At 47.9% G+C, this 21,392-nt stretch overlaps 1 protein-coding gene and 1 long non-coding RNA gene across 3 annotated transcripts in view; one reads left to right on the top strand and one right to left on the bottom strand.

Moving 5' to 3' along the window:
• The window catches only part of LOC126536162 (putative polypeptide N-acetylgalactosaminyltransferase 10), a 167,863-nt gene that overhangs the window by 48,333 nt on the left and 98,138 nt on the right, over positions 1-21,392 (top strand). The gene's annotated exons all lie outside the window — the stretch shown is intronic.
• LOC129386209 (uncharacterized) lies at positions 11,812-13,266 on the bottom strand. The gene is made up of 2 exons (XR_008613663.1): positions 12,308-13,266; positions 11,812-12,124 (listed from the first exon to the last, which is right to left on the bottom strand). It is a non-coding gene; the product is annotated as an uncharacterized lncRNA (long non-coding RNA).

The following is a 21,392-nucleotide window of genomic DNA, read 5'->3' as shown; positions in this document are numbered from 1 at the left end:
GGGAAGGAGGTTCTGTTTGAGGAGGAGGGGCGGCGATGGGTACAGGCGAGCATTTTTCTTGGACTATGCGATGGTCAGGCCAGGGATCCCGAGCGTATATTCAGACTCTGCTGTAGAGCATACTTGCAAGTGCGGAACTGTTGTAAACGGAGTCGAAGCGAAACATGTACCGCGACCCAAACGCAGAGAGGCATGGAACATGCCTGCGTTTTGGGACGAAGAAGCGTACGGGGAACGAGCGCTCAAGCACTTTAATGTCTCTTGGTGAGTCTTCCGGAGAAAACAAGTGATCGGCTGCCGGTTTCCACAGCTGTGATTGCGTTGTACTGCTGCTGTTCCTTTTCTTTCTTTTTCTTGTAGTACGTATGTACGTCAACTCGTAAATTGATTTTCAGTTTTTGTAAAAAACTGCGTTTGTGAGTTAAAAAAGAAGTTTCGGCATGAATCACTTTCGGCAGCACCTTTGCCGAGTTTTCTAGAGCGGCGCACACGGATTAGTCGAGAGGATGCCTTGTCCCGACTTCGGCGTAGCGAGAGATTGCGCACAGGCCGTCGACGTGGGAAAGAAGCTCTGGAGCGAGATTATATATTGATGGAGCGAGCGAGGGAGACGCGGGAGCGTTCCGGTTTCCACTCTAATGGCTCTCTAATTAGCGTAATTCGGAAAAAGCTGGCCGAGTGAGCGCGCGCGCCAGGCGGTGGTTTCGGCGCAGCTGAGTCGCTGCGGATGGACGACCGAGGCGGCGCTCTCGTAAGCCTGGCCGCATGCACGCCTGGCGGTGATCGCTCTTCTTACGCTGCAGCTCCCCGTCGCATGCCGAAATCCTTTGCCGTCTCGGCAACGCTTGCCGCGCACTGGGCTCCGCGCGCGTCCAACACAATCTAGGTGGTGTTGGCGCGTTCCAGTTTCCTACGTGCGCGTCCGTTAGGTGCGCTCGTGCGAAGAAGCGCGGACATTGGCGCCAGAATGAAATGTGAGCCTGTGCCGCTGAAGGCAGGTTTCTTGCACGCCGCTTTGCTTTAGCCCCGTTTGGCATTAGGCAAATGAATGCAGGTGCCGACGCTCTGGCGCTCGCGTGGGAACGCGAACACGGATCTTCCCGTGTGCTTGGGGCAGCTGGCGAGTCTGCGAGGTTTGGGATACGCGTATCTGTGCTCGTGGCTTATTTCGGGCAGGAATGCTCGAGAAAGTCGTCCACGGCCCGATGCCGGGTGCTTAGCTGATTCCGGCCTAACGCATGGCGCGCGCGTGCGCGTTGCTTTGCATGCGAAGGCCCGGGAATCTGCTTAATCTTTCCAGAAAAATAGAGGACAAGGAGCTTGGATGAGGGGAGGTTCCACGTGAAGGCAGATTCTCGGACATGCGCTATCGGCCGTCTTTACGCTGCATGTAGACCAGATATGTGCCAAGTGAACAGCGCTTCGATCGAACAGCCCAATGATTCCCCTGGAAATCTGCAAGGTAAAGTCAATTGGTTATTCTAAAGAAAACGGTAACTAACACCGACCAAGCCGAACAAATTATGAAATGATTGAGGTTTCGACCCCCCAGACGGCAGCTTTGTGAACAATGCTCCCGTTTTTCTTCGCCTCGGTCGACGTAAGTTCGATTTTCTTCCCGATTCTTCCCGACCAGACGAAGGGTCGTGAGACTCTCGACTTCATCGATTCGTTATTTGTTTCGTCATTATGGTGGGCCATCGTTTCGAGCTGTCGATTAAGTTTTTTTTTTCTTTTCCCGGTGCCGCGCACCATCTTAGTGGGCAGAGTGACCGTACCGGAAAGATGGTGCTAATTGATGGTTGCGTGCCGCACTAGGACACGTTTTCCTTCCGCTGCAAAACTTCTCGCCAATTCCGTACCCGTTTCTTTTATAGTTTCATGCTTCTTTCACATGAGTGCCACTTCCGTGTTTTTTTGCTTTGTTTTTTCGTCGAGCGCGGTGGCCGATCTTTACGCTCTTGCGTAATATAGTCCGCTCTTCGGAGGGCTCCACCATAGCTTAACAATTTACGTCCCTCCGAAGTATACTCTAGCCGTCAATGACCTACAACGCCTCTCCGTCGACCGAGGTTCGCTTTCTATCGGTTGTGTGGAGCAGCGCGCACCGATGCCCGCTTATTTGCCTGTCGAGCTCTCCTCCAACCGCCTCGATGGAGCCGCTCGCCTTTCGATCATCGCTAAAACAGCCCCAGTGGATAACGGTCCGTCTTCCTTCCTCTGCCTTCGCCTGCGTTCGTATATAGCGCCACCCGCCACTTGCTGGAGAGCGGAGAGGATTGGCGCACCGGCGCGCTCCGCGAGCAGGAGGCACATAAATCGTTCGCCGCCGCTACCGCCGAGATTCGCGGGCGGTAGGCTGGAAAAGGCGCCGGTTCATCGGAACGAGTTGAACACGCGTATGGATTGTTTGCCGGAGCGCGCGCCTCGAGTGCTCTTTTATGGCGGCCCAATCGCGGTTCGGAGGGCCCGCGCACACTTCGAGGTTCCGCGGAGCGAGCTGGCCGACGCCGGCATTGAGCGATGTGTCTCGGCGCGGCACTCTCACGTGTATGGATCGGATGCGCTCCCGCTTGCCGGTCCGAGGCGCGCGGGGAAAACGCTTGCGTCGGTTTCTTCGCATCCACCAGGTTTCGCACAACAACAACAACGACAACAACAACAACAACAACAACAACAACAACAACAACAACAACAACAACAACAACAACAACAACCTGCGGCTGGGCGGGCACGCGAGCGCCACTCGACTATACTTGCGGCTCGTTGCAGGCTTTACTGGTTGAGCCTATATTGGCTCTCCTAAATGTGTGCCCTGTTGTGCTAGCTTTCGAGTTTTAACGCGTGTCTCAAAAAATACGGCGTCGGCGTGCCGCGTCAAGCGTCGACCGTCGTTTCGGGAATAATCATTCCGCACCACCCATACCCAACCACAGAGGCCCTCTGTGCAGGACAAAGAAGTTACTGAACTAATTGAATTTCTTAAGGTAAGATGCGTCAGATAAAATCGTGAAGTGCGACTTACACACAACCTACAGACATGATAGCGTCAGATTGTAATTTGAATATACGAGACAAGGTAATTCTGTTACGCGGAAACTCAAACACAAACCCCTTTTAACGCGATAGCGTTGTCCAGCTGCTGTTTGAGATCTCTTTTAATGGAAGCAGCGCGGCCTTCTCGGTTTCTTGCACACCAGCAAAAAATGAAAAAGAGAAAGAAGAGACATAAAGGAACAGGAAGACACCACCACAAAGTTCACCTTCGGGCATAGCGTTCGCCGCTAGCGTTTCCCGGTAAACATTACGGTAAGCTCAAGCGTGCTTCAAATTTTTGTGAACCTATGGCATCTGACGTTTTCTGGGGAAACTAATGTTACTTATCGAGGAGGACTGGTTAAGGTAAAGAACTGCAACGTTTTGTTCAGGCTTATGAACAATATGGGGAACTGTTCAACGGCCGCGTTTGAAATATGTATGTCTAGTCACTTCTGGTTTCTATGGCGCTCTAATTCACGATGCAGAATGCTGCCATCTGTCCCATTTGCTTGAATGGAACTAGATAAGTGGAAGCGACTGCTGGCGCGGGCGCGCTTCGATATCTAGTTTTTGAAGAAACGTCGAATGTAGCTCGGCTGTTATTGGACAACTCGAAAAGCTGCGCTGACGGCGCGCCATCTTGCGTCGTGCTTTGTTCGGCGCGGTGTGACAGCTGTTCTAAACGACAAGCGGGGGCCATAAGCGATTACTATTTTCAGCGACGTTTCGTTCTGTGCGTGTATTCGTCGGCTCTATTCGAGGGCTGCGCTGCTTTCGGAAATTTTCGACCCGCTGTTCACAGCCCACATTGCAATTATTCGGTGTGTGCAGCGCACACAGTTTCAGTGCGTGCTATATGTTACTCCTCTAAGCGTGTTTTCTCGGATCGGTGCAAGTGGTTCGCTTCGTTATAGGCAACCTCTTCGTTTGCATATTAGTGCACGTGCGTTCGTGGTTCGTGGCGTGCGCGGTGCGACGTTAGTTTCGCAGCTACGATTTTAAAATGCCTCTCGCTGAGTGATTCTCGGGTGACGTACCCTGGCGGTTGAAAAAAAAAAGTTCTTGCAAGGAGTGATTGCTTCAAATAGAAAGGAAACAGAGAAGGTGGTCCCTGTCTGAGTTGCCTTCTACGCTTGCTGTATTTATCATTGTGCTGCATCGAAGAAGGATTGTTTGACTGGCCGGTTGAGCGCTGGGTCGCACTGCAGTTGCGGTAGGATCTGTTGTGTGGCGGCGACCACAGCTGTGGAGAAAGGAAGAAGACTGGCGTGGTCACAGCGTCTGTAGCTGTAACACTCTTGTTTGGATTTTTCCCCCACGCTCAGTGTCTTTCGACGAGTCTCCCAAGTTTAGACAGCGTTATTTAGTCTTCGGGCGTAACGGATTCGTACGTAAATGTTACACGGCGCCATATACAAATGAATTGTACACGTTGTGACATAATTTACTAAATCATTATTGCGTTTCTGGTGTAGCTGCACATAACGTGCACCGTGACGTCCGAATAGCGTGACTGGCATTCCTGCAAAACGCACTCATTTCTTGGTGGTAGCTCTGTCTGCTAATACGGGGGGAGTATTTTCAGTTGATGGTTTTCGGCGGTACCGCCTTCAGTACGCGCTTATTGACCACTTTAGCTGATGTGTATGTTTCCAGCCTAATATAAAACACTTTCTATCAGTCTTTTTACGTTGCGTAGTTGTATAAAGCGCTGAAGGGATGCCCGTTACTGTCCAGTGAGAAAACTTTATTGACGTTACGCCTCAGAAAATTGAGTAGATGCAGAAAATTTAGTATCCCGAAAGTGAGTCAGAGAGCATACCTTCCTGATATGTGTTTCGCTATGCCCGGTGTGCCACATTTCGGTGTGCTTGTGTCTGTGGTATTAGCTTTGTTGTGCTGTCTTTGATACTGTTGCAAATATTGGCACTAGGGCTAAAGTGGACGGATGCGATTACAGTTGTTCGTTCCTTGCTTTTCGAACTTCTCTCTAGCCCACAATGCCGATTCGCTGAATACATGCGTCGCGGCTGAGCAATAAAACGAGATCTACCAGACAGTGGCCTGTAAAATTACTGTATACCTGTATATTTAAATTTATTCGACAGCTTTTTTGCAAGTGTCTGTACAAATGTGATTGGCGCCTTGAAAGCTGTCTTTGCCGCAGTGACAGGTCTTGTAGGGAGAAGCCAGTTTCTGTAAATTTTGTATTTTACAAACAGTATAACTTATGTGTGCTCGTGAACGATAGCGTTAGGGCGACAACAGTAAGCGTAATTCTCAACGAATGAAGATGTTTTAAGAGGAAGCTTTATCTCGGGCCCAACTCCGACGCGGCCTATTCAAATACATGTAAAAACGCAAAAACGTTTTTATGAGATAACCCCTGGACCGATTTTGATGAAATTTGTTGCATTTGAAAGAGAAAGTTAAATTCTAGTGACTGTTGGAAGCGGAATTTTGATTTAGGGCTTGAATTTTCTTTAAACGATTTTCAAATATTTGACCGTTTGAAAAAAATAGAAGCACGAAGTTTACAAATTCATAGCTCTGCATCAAGAACTGATATCGCGGTTCTGTGAACGGCATACATTAGATCATTCAAAGCGGACAAATTCAATATGTCATTTTACATCTTACGTGAATTTGTTGCGTTGGTAACAACGGTTTTGCAAAAGTTGTATTTCCCTATGATTAAATTTTTTTCTATTCATGTGTAACATATCAATTTTGTCCGCTTTAGATGTACTATTAGATGCAATTCACAGAATTGTATTATCATTTTTAGTGGTTGAGTTACAGAGTTGTAAACTTGATAGTTTCGTTTTCTGAAAATTTTTAATTTTTGTCAATTTTTAATAAAAAATTGACGACCTAACTCAAAAATTCGAAACCAACAGTCACTAGATTTTAAGTTTTTCTTTTAAATGCAGCAAACCCCGTCAAATTTGGTGCAGTGGTTGCCGAGAAAAACGAATTCTCCTTTTACATGTATTTAGATAGGAGCACCCGAGCTAAAGCTTCCTCTTAAAGGTGCACCATCAAGGCACAAGAAGTACCTTCCTGCATTCGCTAAAATGCGCCTCGCGACGCAACGTAAGGTGCGGGCGCTTTGTTCAGAAAGGAGGTGATTTTAGCGACGAGTAGCCGACCACTGATGTGGCGAATGGGGCGTATAGCCAAGGTAGGACAGGTTGAGCGGTGATATGTAGGGTAGTACAGAGGCGAGGCTGAAGTTCATGAAAGATTTTACAACAACAATGAGTGATTAGAGGGCTCGTAGTGTATAGACAGTCAGAAGGTTGTTGAATCTCAACTAAGTGCATTTGGAGTCGAGTATAGAACATTATTGGGTGCATTGGGAGGGACCATTCAGGCTCCTTAGCAGTTTCTAAGTGCCTATTCATTGAAATTCATTATATTGCGTAGCGACACGGAGGAGCCAAATGTTTTGTGCCATCTAACTCCAGTATTCATACATTCCTTGCCACTTATTCTATGCCTACGCTGTCATATGGCTAAGAAGCATTGCCTTCTTTCCTTTTTAAAAAACGAAGCATTATTTGATTAATTCTTGGCACTTTGCGGTAGGTAGCTATTTTCTTGTCTCGCCTCGCTTTAATGAAAAGAAGTTATTGCATAACTGACGGTCGAATCGAACCTCTGCCGTTGAGCACAGCAGCCCGGTGCTCTAGCCATTAGTCCACGATCGCACGCATACTTCTCGTTCCAAAGGAAGCCAACTGTATGGAACACTGTGTACGTGCGCCCTGTGCTACGGTGACAGCCCGCGCTTTTAGGAGTCTCGTTAACCTGCACTACCTTCCAGACCGGCCCACTTTCATCAGTACTCCTCGTAGCAGGTTACGCTACGTAGAAATTGTGCGACGTTGTACCGACTTCATGATCGCTCAAGTTATTTTTTAAACATTTCTTCGCCGGAGTACAAATGCTGTTGTCGTTTTAACATACACCGCATGGCGTAGCCATAGGTATGTTCGATTGTATAACGCGTAATTGCTGATGACGTCATAAGCCGCGTTTCTCTCGATTACCCTCGTCCACTGTAGCTATGTAGAACTCAATAATCGCTTTGTCGTCAGCTCTACTGGAACGGCCAGCGTAGAAATCGTGCCTTTACCGCCATACAATCGTCTTCGACGTGGTCGTCGTCGTGTTCCTGTCGTCACATTCATACAACTACACAATTTACACGGACAGGTTGGTCCACCTGGTATCGCTTTGCGAAAACCCAAACAATGCTGGATAGCCCGCTACCCGCTCAGTACTTCGCACATCGATTCCTACAGTGCGTGGGACCTGCACAAATCTATTTTATTTTACTTTTGATTTGTTTTTTGTTTCAACCCCTGTCATTAAGTACGTGTCCCTGATTGCGTTCGACGAATTGATTCTTTCTGTCGAACCGAGGAAATGCTGTCTGCTCCGCTCGCCGCTCACGTATGTGACGACGTCAGATAATGTAAAGTCGCCTCGCACTGATTAACCGGCTCGCGGAAACAGAGCTTTTGGTGCGCCTTTCATTTGATCTGGCCTGCGCGGTGCGCTGGTATTTTCGGCGCGCACAACTGCGCTGCCAGAATCACCGATGCATGGCACCAGAGCCGAAAGAGCACCGAACTGTGCGGCACCGCACGGAGTGGGGCGTGCGCGTGCGCGTGCGGAGGGGGGGGGGGGGGGGTAGGCGCCGCTACTATTGCGCGGCCAATTTGCTGTCTCGGGAGGAGCGCCGGTCTCTCTGCCTGCGTGCGCGCGGCGCAGCGGTGGGAAAATTGGCCGCACGGCCGTCTGCTCTTGGCGGCTTCGGGCCGAGCTCCCTCGTGACTGAGGCAGCGCGTCTGCGGAGAACGCCACCCGCAGCCAGAGACCTTCGAGGAGAGGTGCGGTACCTTAGTTAGGAGGTCGCGCGTGACCGCTGAAAGCGTAAGGCTCTCACGCTGCGCACCCCGCGGAGCTCGAGGGGAAAGTTAACGGTTCTGCGGGAGCGTAATGAACGGTGCGCCGACTCCAGACTGACTGGACACGGCAGTATATTATGGTAGTTCGCATTCGTGCGGCACCTCAAGTGTTTTCGCTGTGGCTCGGGTAATGTTCTGAGAAAACAGTGCGTGCAAACTGCCTTGCGCACCTACACATTTTATTTGCATACTCGTACTTGCATACTTGCTTTGTGAGTTCGCATCTGCTGCATTTTTTTCGGCAGGAAAAGCGATATTTTGGTTCAAGCGGAGTTGGGGTTACTTCCAGTATGGTTACTTCCAATGGAGAGTTTTTGATTAGCGGACGCAAGAGGCTTGCCTTCATCTGGTGCACGCAAGCCCCTTTATTTACATTCTACTATATAAATAGAAGCGTGAATTCAGTCATTGTCTGAAGAACTGCTGCTTAACCAGTGTTCACTCTTTGGCGCGCGCATTTACTGTGAGTTAACAGCCGTCGCTAACCCGAAAAGACATTTCACAGCACTTGTTGGTAATTATTACCGGAATGCGAACCGCCGCTTGTTCTCTCTTGCCGTTTGCAAGTAATTACGAGACGCGTTACGTACCGTTATCGGGGTTGATGGGGGAGCCATCCTCCATTCAAGCAGTGGACGCTGGCGCGCTAACACCATCCTGTTTCGCTTACAATGAGAACTCCGAACAGCCCGTTTCATGGTCGACACGCATCGTGTTGCCTCGGTGTCGTTCCAACTTGACGGTTATTTGTGTCTTTTAATTTTTCTGCTATCCTTTCTTCCTCATTTTGTCGCCGTTATGCAGTTGAGTTCTGACACATTTCCCTTATATTTGCTGCCGTTATGTCACTGCTACTCACCCGCTGCGGTAGCTTGGTGGCTGTTGCGTTGCGCTGCTATTTCGACGTCGCCAGTGCGTGCCCGGCTGCGGCTGCCGCATTTAGGTGGAGGCGAGACGCAAGAGCGGTCGTCTACTTGGATTTGCATGCACGTTAATTAACTTCAGGTAGTCGAAATTAATCAGGAGGATCCCCACTACGGCGTACCTCATAGTCATCATCTTGGTTTTGACACGTACACCCCAGAACTTAATTAATTGCTACTTCTCCGACGACATTGCTCATCGAATCTATCTGATGAGAGTGGCAGTATTAATTTCCCTGTAGTGATTGTTGATCTATAATTGTCTCATTTATTCATAATCTCAAGCATCATTGAGAATATTTGTATATCATGATTGGCGTTGGCCTTATGACAGTAGCCTATCAGCTGTAATACCAGTTTTCAGAGCAATTTACTTAGGTGTAAATAAGGGAATAAATTGTAAGGCACATTCCTTTGCGACAGCAGCCTTTTCTGAATATATCGGGCGTTCTTGCGAAGACTGCCGAAAATTCCTGAAAATAGAGTGGTCAAGATCAAAATGTAATTTTTTTAGAAACCGTATTATCGGGAACGACGGAGCGAAAGAAATCACGTGAGCAAGAAACGCCAGCTCTTGACATCATCTAACGTCTCCTGGTCTGCGCCACGAAAGCCGAACCATCTTCCCACATGCTGATTACGGCTCGTATCGGGTCTTCTTTCAAACGTCATCGATGCGCCAAAACGAAACTTCGTGCACTAGCTGTTGGTAATGCTTGTCTAGAGTATTACTTGACGGCGCGTGGTATTGGGGCTCTCTCTTTTATTGCGATAGCAATTATATGGACATTCCAGGGGCATTTCTGCCGTCGGCGTCGCCGTGAGGTTTCGTACAAAGTCCAAGGGCGATAAAACCGTCTCCTCGCGCCGCGTGCTGCATGTTCGAGTGAAAGCGGGTGAGGGCGAGCCAGCAAACACGGTTCAATCTCGCGTGCGCGAGTGAGGAATACGGCCCGGACGTGTGCCCTCTCCTGTCGCGGTGGCGCGAGAGGCAGGGGGGTCAGGCGAGGGAGGAGGGACGTTCTACTGCGGTGGCTGCTAGAGTGCATCGATGTCCTCCTCGCCCGCCGCTCCGTACAGAGTGGAGACAACCGCGGCGTCTACTGCGGCGTTGGCCACGTGAATCGCGGACGCCGTAGTAGACGCCTTTGGCGGATGCCGTAGGGACGCATTGCCGGTGCAGAGTGCGCGTAGAGCCGGTAGCTTCGTATGCCCTGTGCTTTCGACGTTTCATTCGCGTTCAAGCGAGAGATGCACGAAGGTCAATTCGCTTGCTGCTGCCGCGGTTACTCACTCCAGAATTTTGACAGCGAATTTCCGAGCTCATCGAGGGAGATGTGTTCATGTTTACCTGTGCCTACATGACACCATGCTGGTTAATTTAGTTAAAACACGTTAGCGGGCTAATTGGTTTGAATCTATAATAAAATGCATAAGCGCGACTGGACAAGGACGTAGAAAGAAGCAGACACACAAGGACAGCGCTGTCTATGTGTGTCAATTTCTTCCTACGCCCTCGTTGTTACGCTTACACATTCTGTCATTGTTAATTTAGTTAGTAAGCGAATGTTTACAAATTTATACCGCCGCTAAAACTACTATCCTTACTTCGTACAGTTTCGACGTATAGGCTGCTTTAACGGTGTCTAAAACCACGGTAGATGCTCATGACTGCGCGTTATTTTGATAATTGTGTTCGACTAATATCAAGTCCAACCTTAATTTTTCCAGCGTGGGTTGCTTTTATCCATCAGTGCTTCGACAGCATATGTACAAATTATTACGAGTAAACCTTGCCGTTGTGTAGGGTTTTCCCTCACACCAGAACACGCAGTCGATTTCAGACCGACCTTCTACCGAAGCTTGACTAGCTGTCTAGTCTCTTACGTTTTGCAAGTGCCCTTATTCGTTAGTGTGCAATATTGTGCAAACACTCCACATAACTATATAGCACTGTACAGGAACTGAACAAAGTATGTACAGGCTTCAGCGCCAGCTGAACGCACATTAGACCACCTTGCTTGTACAGAGAAGCTGATCCAACGCAGCAATCAAGCATAAAGAGGTTTTTGCATGCCTTTTGACCTGACAATCGTTGCTACGAAAGCCTAAAAAATGCAGTAAAAAAATGAAAGCGGAGGCTTGCTGCAATGAGGAAAAAAAAAAGAGCTCCATGTACAATAGAAACCCACTTTCACAGCTAGACTTTACAAAGCCACGTGACGGTAAATGTGCTCGTCGATGTAGAATATAGGCGGTCCTGCAGTCTGTCGAAATGGCGATTTCTATTGGGCGAACGGGCGTAACTCAGAACGACTTGAAAAGCGCTCTTCCTCCGTGAAGCCTCGGTTCGGTGATTCTGGCGCAGGGCGGCGTGGATGGACGGACAGACGGACGGGCGCCCTCTGAAAATTACGAAAGTTATGAAAATAAACAGCAGGTTGAAACGCCCTCTGAAGTGAGGTTCTTGCTGTTCTAAGGACTTAGTGCATGTGCGTGAACATCGTTAACAGATTTGTCCACGACGTAAATTTGCTCTCTTTGATCCCTTACATGTTCTAAAAATTGAATGGACGAATGAATGAAATATGACATCCATGAAGAGGTGTTCTTATAGCAGTGATGCTCGAACTACTCTTACGTATATTACTTTTCTCGACTTGCTCATGTTTGCCGTTTAAGTTTCGTAATTTGCTTTCAAGCGAGTGCGCGAAGAGGCCTTGCTACAAATTATGTACTTTTAAAGTGTCCGCGGGGTAACGCGAGGGTCGCATACAGTTTTGTTTCTCCGCTTACTTTGTTACGTCTTCCACTTTTGGAGGTGCGCAGCGTCCACAGATCGCACTGAAGGCGTACGGCTTCGTTTGAGGCGTCAATTATGCAGAGGAGCGGTAGTGAGAGAGGCAACTGTACAGCAGCAGTGTCGCACACAAGGCGGCTTGTCGTAATTAACGAAAAGGAAAAAAAAAATATGCGTGTGCAAAGAGGCTTTCATGTTCGCGAGGGAACTGAGCGTTGGCTCCCAAGTATGAAGGGCTCTTCATTTGAAAGAGTAACGCGTGCGTTCAGGAAATTGAGGATGAGGCAAAGGGTCTGGGGGAGGCTCTGGCTTTGTAGAGACGACCATTACTTGCAAGGGTGCTACTAAGTTGCTTTTGTTTTGTTCAAACTTTCTTCGAGATACTCTTAAAGGAGTCTGTCTGAGAAGAAGGCTGAGGTGTTTATTTAATTTGTTGGAATCCTCGGGGTCCTCTATCAGAAAAGGACCTTCTGAGGTTACCCAGCTTTTTCCTACATTATACCTTGCGATTGGCGCATGATAGCCTTAGTTGCTTATGCGCCATTAAACTCAACATCAACATCAACATCTTAAAGGAGTCAACGTGCGGGAGTTCGGTCTTGCCCTTCGAAAGCTAGTTTGCGTACTCTTTATTCTTATATTCTTAAGGAGTAATTGTAGGTACCTTTTGTTGAAGCTGAAACAGGAAAAACAAGTACCTGGTGCTTAGGTTTTTATGACTGCTGTCCGCCATTCGTAATGCTATGGGAACAATACTATTATTCAGATTATTTTTGTCCAACATAACGCACTTCGCTTATCTCTGCTCTTGTCTCTTCAATAGAAAGCGCGATATTTCTTGTCTTTCTGTTCGTGGTTTATACGCGTGTATTTACACTGGTGCTATTTATTGTACACTTCTTAATTAAAGATTGCATTACACTCACACGTGTGCAATGTAGGAATATGAAACCGGCTATAGTGACTACGCCTACAGCTATTTATTTAGGATTTGAAGACATTTTTATAAGATATGGCGAGCTGTCCTTGATGAAGCAGTGTTATATTAAATTTCAGGGGCCTAATCAGGGGTCTCATCAAGGGCCTCCTTTACCCTTATTGCGCGTATTTTTTTTTTTTTTCGTGCTCGTATCTAATCTCAGGGCGGTAAAGATGTTTGCAGTAGAGACGCGATAATAATCAATCGGCACTGGATGTAGTCGCTTTGCTATTATTTCTCCGTAAGCTTCCGCTTAAGCAGCAATAATTTAGAGCATTGGCGCGCCGATAACTGCTTAGCCAGAGAAATTTGGTACTGAATGCGGCTCGCGCCTGGATCAGCAAAGAATACTCGGAAATGGTACCACAATACTGTGTTTGCACATCGACAAGCTCAAACGTTCGCATTATCTTCCTCTAACTAGTCGCTACCACGGTTGTGGCGGCTTATCGTACCGTGCGTAAAGCAGTAGTCGAAATGCGATGCAAGCAGTCTCGGCCAACTAAAACACATCGCGTAGTCTTCCCTAATATAGGATGTTTTTCTTTTAGCTGCACCATATTTTTTAAAAATTGCCCGTGGTAGGTAGCAGAATGCTAACCCTTGAGCTAAATTACTCGATGAGGCCACCATTACTTCTACGAGAAATCAAAATACCTACTTGAATAATTAACATAATTACACTAAATATATTTTATTTAATTGTTTTACGGCACAATTGTAGCTAGTGAGTTTGCAAGGCATTGTTATCACTTGGAACGAATTCTGAGTACAGCACCGGTTTCGAGACCGCCGCCGCCACCGTCGTCGTCGTCGTCGTCGTCGTCGTCGTCGTCGTCGTCATCATCATCATCATCATTATCATCATCAGCCTATATTTATTTTTATGTCCACTGCAGGAAGAAGGCCTCCCCCAACGATCTCCGATTACTTCTGTCTTGCGCTAGCCGATTCCAATTTGCGCCGACAAAATTTCCAAGTTCATAACCACACTTAATTTTCTGGCGTCCGCGACGGCGTTTCCCTTCCCTTGGCACTCATTTTGTATACCTAATGGTCCACCGGTTATCTACCCTACGCATTTCATGGCCTGCTAATGCCATTTCTTTCTCTTAATGTCAACTAGAATATCGGCTATTCCCGTTTGCTCTCTGATCCACGCCGCTCCCCTCCTGTCCCTTAACCTCGCTCCTAACATTTCTCGTTCCATCGTCCTTTGCGTGGTCCTTAACTTGTTCTCGAGCTTGTTTGTTAACTTCCAAGTTTCTGCAAGTTTTCAGCCGAGTTTCGAGATATGCACCGTCAAACTTGCGGTAAAAATACACTGGTGTTCCACTTACCTTTTTAAGAAAAGGCTGTTTAATGCATTGAATCACAAGGTAACTGGAACACCAATACATTTCCTCGGACACTTTGGAAGTTATATAAAAAGTGGCCTAGTCGTGAGCATTCATTCCACGCAAATTCGCCTTGCAAAGTCACCGGCTACAATTCGTAATTCGAGATATGTGCCGTAAACTAATTAAATATAATTAATGTAATTATGTAAATTATTCAATTACTCATATTGATTTCTTGTAGAAGTAATGGCCGCCTCATCGAGTAATATAGCTCAAGCGATAGAATTAAGCTATCCGCCATACGCAATTAAAAAAAAAAAAGGTGTTACAACTAAAAAAAGAGCACTTTGTATTTCTAACAGTGGCGAAAATAAGACGAAAGTCAACCGTGGATATCGCTACTTTCCTATCATGCATCGTTCAAGAGGCGGTCTGTCGGTGCGTTTAGCCACGGGGTTGTTGTTACGTCAAAGGTCACGCACACATGCAGTTTGAGCCATGCGCGGGATCGCCAGAAGGTAACGGCATTCCCATAGGTAGCTTTCTTTTTCCTCCGGCCACTTCTTTCTGTTTTCTTCGCCTTCGTGTGCGCGCAGCTTCCCGAAAGTGGTACAGCTTGTGCAGTCTCGGGGCGTCTGCCCTAGAGGCCGACAGTGGGCCTTGCTAAAAGCGAAGCTTCCCGCAGCGCCGTCGGTTGAACCCAGCGGTTGAACCGCGCTTCTATTACGGCCTCTCTCCCTCTCTATCTCTTTATTTCTTCGGATGGTGCCATAGGCCGTCTTTTGTTTCTTTTATTCGCGGTCGGTTGGAAGAAAAGACGTTGGCCCGGGTCGTGGCTTGCACCCGCAGCCCGCGCATAACAAGCCGCCCTTCGCTTGCTTTTCCTCTTTCTCATTCTTCTGTTTCTTTGTATATTTTCGCTCTCTTTTCGCTTTGATCCTTCTCGAAGTCCCTTTCGCGCACTTCGGCGACGTCTTTCCGAAGGAGTGAACCGGTGCCTGGAGCAGCCGTACGCCGCTTTTTAGCGGGGCTCGATACAGGCCTGCAGGCTCAACCTTAACGAATGACGACACACTGCATGGACGCTCAAATTCATCCCATGTTGTCGAATTTCGGCGTGTTTGCATTCTAATTCAAACAGAGAGCTCGTAGCCACCCTGTGCATCAATGAGACACGGGAAGACATCCAAATAGGCAACATGACAGCATCAATTAGCTCCTGACCATACTTCGCATACGCGAGCTTCCACTAAATTGCCGTAGCCTGTATGGGCGCCAACGTGAGAAAATCCAGCCTCAGCAGCCTAGTTTGTCGAACCTGCCCCGCGGTGTATGATATAACTGCGCACACTTATCGGCTATTGCGTTATCATTGCATGCTATGCTTTCTCGTGTCTTCCTCTTATGTACATCGCATGCGTTACAGCTATAACGCCTTCATTTACTTAGCGTTTGCGTGCACGGGAACGTTTGGTTTTCACTGCAGTTTGAAAACAGCGTGGCAGGCACTTTTAGGCCACCCGCAGACTGGAATGTCTAAATATCTCCAACGGGTTGTTTCTGCATGGATAAGGGAAGTTCATAGACGGACCCTGATTGGGACAGTTGCCCGCAGCGTATTTGTTGCGATTGTCGTTTCAGCATGGCCTGGCACCATGAGAGGCGTTCGTTTCGAGAGACGTTGTGTTTCGTTGTCGATACTCTTCGACAGTCACTTTTTTTTTTCTCTCATCATGGATGTGTTCGCACGTTGCTAGCGTTTTGGTGTGGCATGATTGCTTGAGTAATTAAAGCAACGTCGTTTGAAATCGAGGTATCATCGTGATTTACTTGTTACGTGGGGCTTCATGACTTCATCATCACCTCGTATCAAAGCTAGACACTACGTGCCTCAACGGATTTAATTTGATGTCATGGTATTGTGGCCGGCTGGCTCTGAAAGAATGTGTCCACGCGATTAAGCGCAGAAGACGAACGAAGCAACGGCATGTTACGCAGGTTTCTGCGACCTCTCGCCTCCTTTCACGCACGCGGCTGACAAGAGGTGAGGTGGCACGCGATACGCCCTGTCCACAGATTTGAGGTGTGCGACATTTGAGGTCACACGAGTCTCAGCTAGCCTATGAGGTGGTCTCGACGGTCACGTTACGTCACGGTTTGGTGTGTTCCTTCGACAGTCGAAGCCGAAACTGATCGCACAAGGAGCACAACGTTTGTACTCCATGCGTTTGTTCTGCACTCCACGTTCAACAGTGTTACTTTTGGCTTATTAAATACTCACCGAAAAATGAATAGGGGAACTGCGAAAGCAAAAGAAATTTTCTTTTCCACGGCCCTCGCACGTCTCGAATTACCGACTTTTGGGAGGTAACACCGACTTGCAAGAACGGCGTTGCTTCTTCGCATCCACAGCTCGGCCAATTAGTGCAGCTTCAGTGGCTTCAGCAGAGAGCGCTATTTTCTCGGAGGCCGTTCCCATGGCAACCTGTTGCCGCCTCGCCCTTCCTTCGCCGCGCTCCAACGATGGCGTCAAGGTTCGGTGCATCCCAGTTTATTTTAGCTTTATTTGCTCTATTTTTTTATCATCTTCAGCCCCCCCCTCCCCCTTTTTTCTTCTTTTGCCTTAATACGGGTCTTACTCCTCTATAGGTGCTGTTGGCCTTACCCGACCTCTGACGTTCGATGAAAGACGAGGCTCTATATCTGGACACGCGGGATCGCCCGAAGGAAGCATTGGCAGATTGCTGCTACCTCCGGCCACTGTAATAAGAAAGAGGCTATACCCACGTTTCTCTCCGTACTTTCGGGAACGCGCTTGATTTGTGGCTACGCTGGCGAATGTATGAGGCTCCAACGTCGCCGCCATCTATACCGCTGCGCCGTCGCTTCGACTGCCGTGATGTGGTTCTCGAAATACCGCCGTTGCCCGATGAAATCAGTCGTGGAGATTATACCGTAACCTTCTATTTAACCACTACGAGGTTCATGAAGAAGGCGTTGACCAAAGCCTTCGATAATGAACAGGGATGCGGTGCAGACAGGCTGCGGTGTGTGCCACGGTGCTTTTCTTTCATTCCTTTTTGGCCCTTAATGCGTGCTATGCCTGGCGACCTCGACTCTTAGGGGAGAACAGCTCATTTGTATTCGTGCACTTATCGCAGCTGAAATTTTGCAAAAAAGCCTCCAGAGCTAACCCTTCAAAATCGCATGTCTTCGCAACGCGGCACATGTAGCCCTTCGCAGTATACGAAATGAGTATGTCATACCTGATTGGGTACACTAATGAGGTGTTTTGCTATTTATGAACCACACTGTGCATTGGTTATGGCAGCGAGTCCTACACTTGCATAGAATGTATTGTATACCGTCGCGAAGGCTCGTTCTTTTCACTGCGTTAAGAAAACAAAGCAATCACACGCAAACAAACAAACAAACAAACAAACAAACAAACAAACAAACAAACAAACAAACAAACAAACAAACAAACAAACAAACAAACAAACAATAAACAAACAAACTAGCAAGCAAACAAACAAACAAACAAATCCCACGGTACACTGGTTATAGCTACCTTTTTATCCTGTGGATTTGCATGCGGTTCTTCCTTTTTCTTCGTCGCTTACTTAACGGCCATGTTTACGGTTGCGTGGCATTTGCCACGTCGGGATGTTCCGCTCATGAAAATTTGCCACTTGGAAGTGTGCAACTCTAAGTAAACGTAACGTTACTACATGAAATTCATTTCCGGCACCATCTCTTGAATATACTGAAGACAGATGGGCGTAAACAAACAAACAAACAAACAAACAAACAAACAAACAAACAAACAAACAAACAAACAAACAAACAAACAAACAAACAAACACAAACAGGAAGACAACACGGGCTCACTTGTTGTCTGCTCCGCACTGACATTTTTTATCTTCTCTTTCTCGTTTTCTTGTAATTGTAGCTCTACATATTATTATTCATCTGTGGAACGCGAAGTAAAGCAACTGGATAGGAAACCTTGAGAAACTGGAGCGGACAAAATGTTGGGAGACGGGAAATTAACTTTTTTTTTAGTAGGACTTGTTGCAGGCTTATTTCGCACGAGGTCGCAAGCTAAATTCCCGGCCACATCGACCGCATTACAACGGGGCTCAATAAAACAAAAACAGTCGCGTACGTTAGAGTTAGGGGCCCGTTAAAGGACTCCAGGTGGTCCAAACCATAATCTGCAGCCATTCACAACGATGCCCTATGTGACCCACTGCGCATCTCGCGCAACTAAGGCACTTTTGAACTTCCTCAGAAACACTGGCCTCCTTCAGAAACATTTGTCATTTGGTTGTTGTGGTGTGTTTTGTGTATGTTGTGCATCTGGTCGAGTATACTGTGCCTATCCTGTCATTACTCGTCATACCCATCTAAAGTAGCATGCTACGCAAGCCGCCATGCAAACCTCTCCAGGATTCGTTAAAGAGCCTACCTCTCTCTTTCTTTAAACCTCACAATGTAACCCACCTCCCTCGGCAATCTGGCGTGCTTCTCACGAAGTACAGAACTACTTAGCTACATTTGCAAAAGAGACCTCTCTGCTCATACATTCCTTCTATATCCTTCCGTTCCCTTCGCTCTCGATACTTTGTTCTTTCGTCGTCGTTCACCGAAGCGGGTGTAGGGAGGAGAGCCAATGTCCCGTACCATTCAGTCAAGGCGATTCCACATTGAGCCGCGTATTGACAGCGCGAGCAAGGGGGCGAAGGAGCAGGTTATCACTTATACAACAGCGTTTCGCCTGGGTCGCCCCGCAGCGACAATACCGCCTGTAGTGGGTGAGGAGGAAAGCAAAACGGCCGGCAAAACAAGGTTGGCGCGCATCGGGCCCGATCGATGGACGCTGTCGCATTCATCGGGCCGGAGGCCTCTAGCGCGGAGAAATACATTTCGCTGTCGCTCTTCCCCGCTGGGCACCGCGGTGCCGCAGAGAAGCGGGACACTGCGAAAATGGCGCAATAATATTGCAGCAGGGACGACGCTATGTGGGGGTTCATGTAGGGGATCTGATCGCAGGTTCATCAAAAAGGAAAAAGCCAAGACACTGAAGTATCGTGCCCATGGTGCGGTTGCCCCCTAGCTGTGTGCACCGCGCATACCGTGTTCATACATTTGAATCCGGCGAGTCCCAGGCGCGTTCTGTTCCCGTTTTTATTTATTTTTAGCATATGTTTCTTTTGGTCGGCGATACATTAGCGCTCTCGTGTTTTATTTCCTTCCCCATACCCACGAGCGGATCTGCCATTTAAGTTCTTCTGAGTTGCTATACTGGGAGCCTTCGGGTAACGCCCTTTCTCGATCGATGTCGATTTATAAAACCGTGCGTGGTTTGTATTTCGTTGGAAATGTTTGACGCGGGAACAAACTTTGTGGCAAGCAGAGCAGCATGGGACATCACTGTGGCGTGCCTTGCGGCCACGATGTTCTCTTGAGCCATCCATTTCGAGCGTTTGAGGGTTTGCACTGGCTTTTTTATACGTGTCGGGCTTTTACACGGAAGCGAAGATTCAGCTGACGACTCTGGCACGGAGTTTCTCTAATAAAATACCGGGTGAAACTTTGGCACTGTATTCGTTCAGCCACCATGAATATGATTGAGAGTGACAAGAAATGCGTACATATTCTGGGATTTTATATGCAAAATCACGATCGGATTGGGAAGCGCCGTAGTGGGGGACTCCGGACTAGTTTGGACCACTTTGACGTGCAGTTAAAATAAGTACAGGACCGTTTTTTTTTGCACTTCGTCCCTATAGAAATACGGCCGCCGCTGTCGGGGTCGAACCCGTGACCTTGCACTCAGCAGCGCAACGCCGTAACCAGTAAGCTACCGCGGTGGGTGAATGATGTTTTTTTAGTAAATGTATTTGCCTCTCTTCGGGCGTCTGGCTTGAAACATTCTTGCGGTTTTATTTACTGTAATTTATTCGCCTAAATTTACAAGCAAATCATTCATTCAATTTCCTGCGCCCATCATTGCAAATTGTTGAGTTTATAATTTATAACGCAATATATGTTGTTGAAAGAGTAGAAAATGAACAGTTCGCAGAGTGCGAAAACCGATCGTTGCCTGACGGGTGAAGTTTAGGCAAATCCGTGTACTGGCCATGTTTCTAACGCTGGATAAACTGCCGAACTTGCAGCTCCCGTGGACACTTGTGCCGGAATTGCCTCTTTTTTTATATTTTAGGGAACCCCTCGGGATCAGGAACTGCTTTGAAGCGCCTGGTCAAGCCGCGCCAAATTTTCGACCATGGCCGCGCATTTGTTGCATTCCGCTACCATCGAAATCCGGACAACCGGTCGTGGAATTGGAACGTGTGCCCTGCCCTTGGCAGCGCCAGACCTGCATGCGAGATTAGGGGCCAGGTTTTCTCCCGCTCCGGCATAGACGGATATGCTCCGAGGATCTGACTACTGAGTCTAGTACTTGCACCATCATATCGCTGGCTGGGCTAACAGGCTCGTGTACTTTGCAAATAATTCATAAACCGGGCTAAGGTTACGCTTAGCTTGTACTTACACACATTATAGTGTTTTTCTCTAAGTCTACGGCCATCAGTGTTCCTGCCGTTCCTTAGTATAGTTTCCACCCGCTGATCAGTTCCACGTTTCTTCTGTCGCTACCCTTTCCCCAAACCACAGAAAGAAGGTGAGAGATAAGAAAAAAAGAAAGAAAGAAAGAAATAAAGAAAGAAAGAAAGAAAGGAAAAAAAGAAAAACTATGTGGTCCAGCTAGGTCCGAGGATGTCGCTATATAGTGAGAAGTTCTTGCCCCCTATGTTGTTTTTCTCGTTATGCCTACTGTGCGTGAATCGTTGCCCACGATAGAATCGCTTTCCCGTTGCTTAAATATACGCATTTTAAGATAACCTCGTCTAGCTTCGAGGCGCCGGTATTTAGCACCTCCTGGCGTTGCTCCGAGTTATGCGCGCAGATGCCACGACAGCGATGCGATCCAGCGGGATCAGAGCGGAAGCTGCGATGGTTCTGCTGCGGCAGCAGCTTCTGAGGACTTTTGTTGTTGTCGTCCTGGGGACGGCGTACGCGATCCATTTGTCAGGCTCTGCTTGTGCCACGTCGAAATGGCGGGGGACGCTGCTTTGCTTGGCATCGCTTGCGAAGCCCTTTAGGAAGCTGTATTGGTTGATGGCGTTCTTCATTTTGTTTTCTTGTTTATTTTGATATATGCGCGGTCCCAAGTTCGCTAAAGTAACTGTTGGCCTTCTGAATGTTGCGGTGTTTTGTTGATTTGTGTGCCGCCACGTGACGGTATAGGGAGTGATGTTTGCT

This window comes from Dermacentor andersoni, chromosome 4 (genome assembly GCF_023375885.2).
Source record: "Dermacentor andersoni chromosome 4, qqDerAnde1_hic_scaffold, whole genome shotgun sequence".
Lineage (NCBI taxonomy): Eukaryota > Metazoa > Arthropoda > Arachnida > Ixodida > Ixodidae > Dermacentor > Dermacentor andersoni.
The sequence above is the reverse complement of the archived record's forward strand: the minus strand, read 5'-3'. Positions and strand labels throughout refer to the sequence as shown.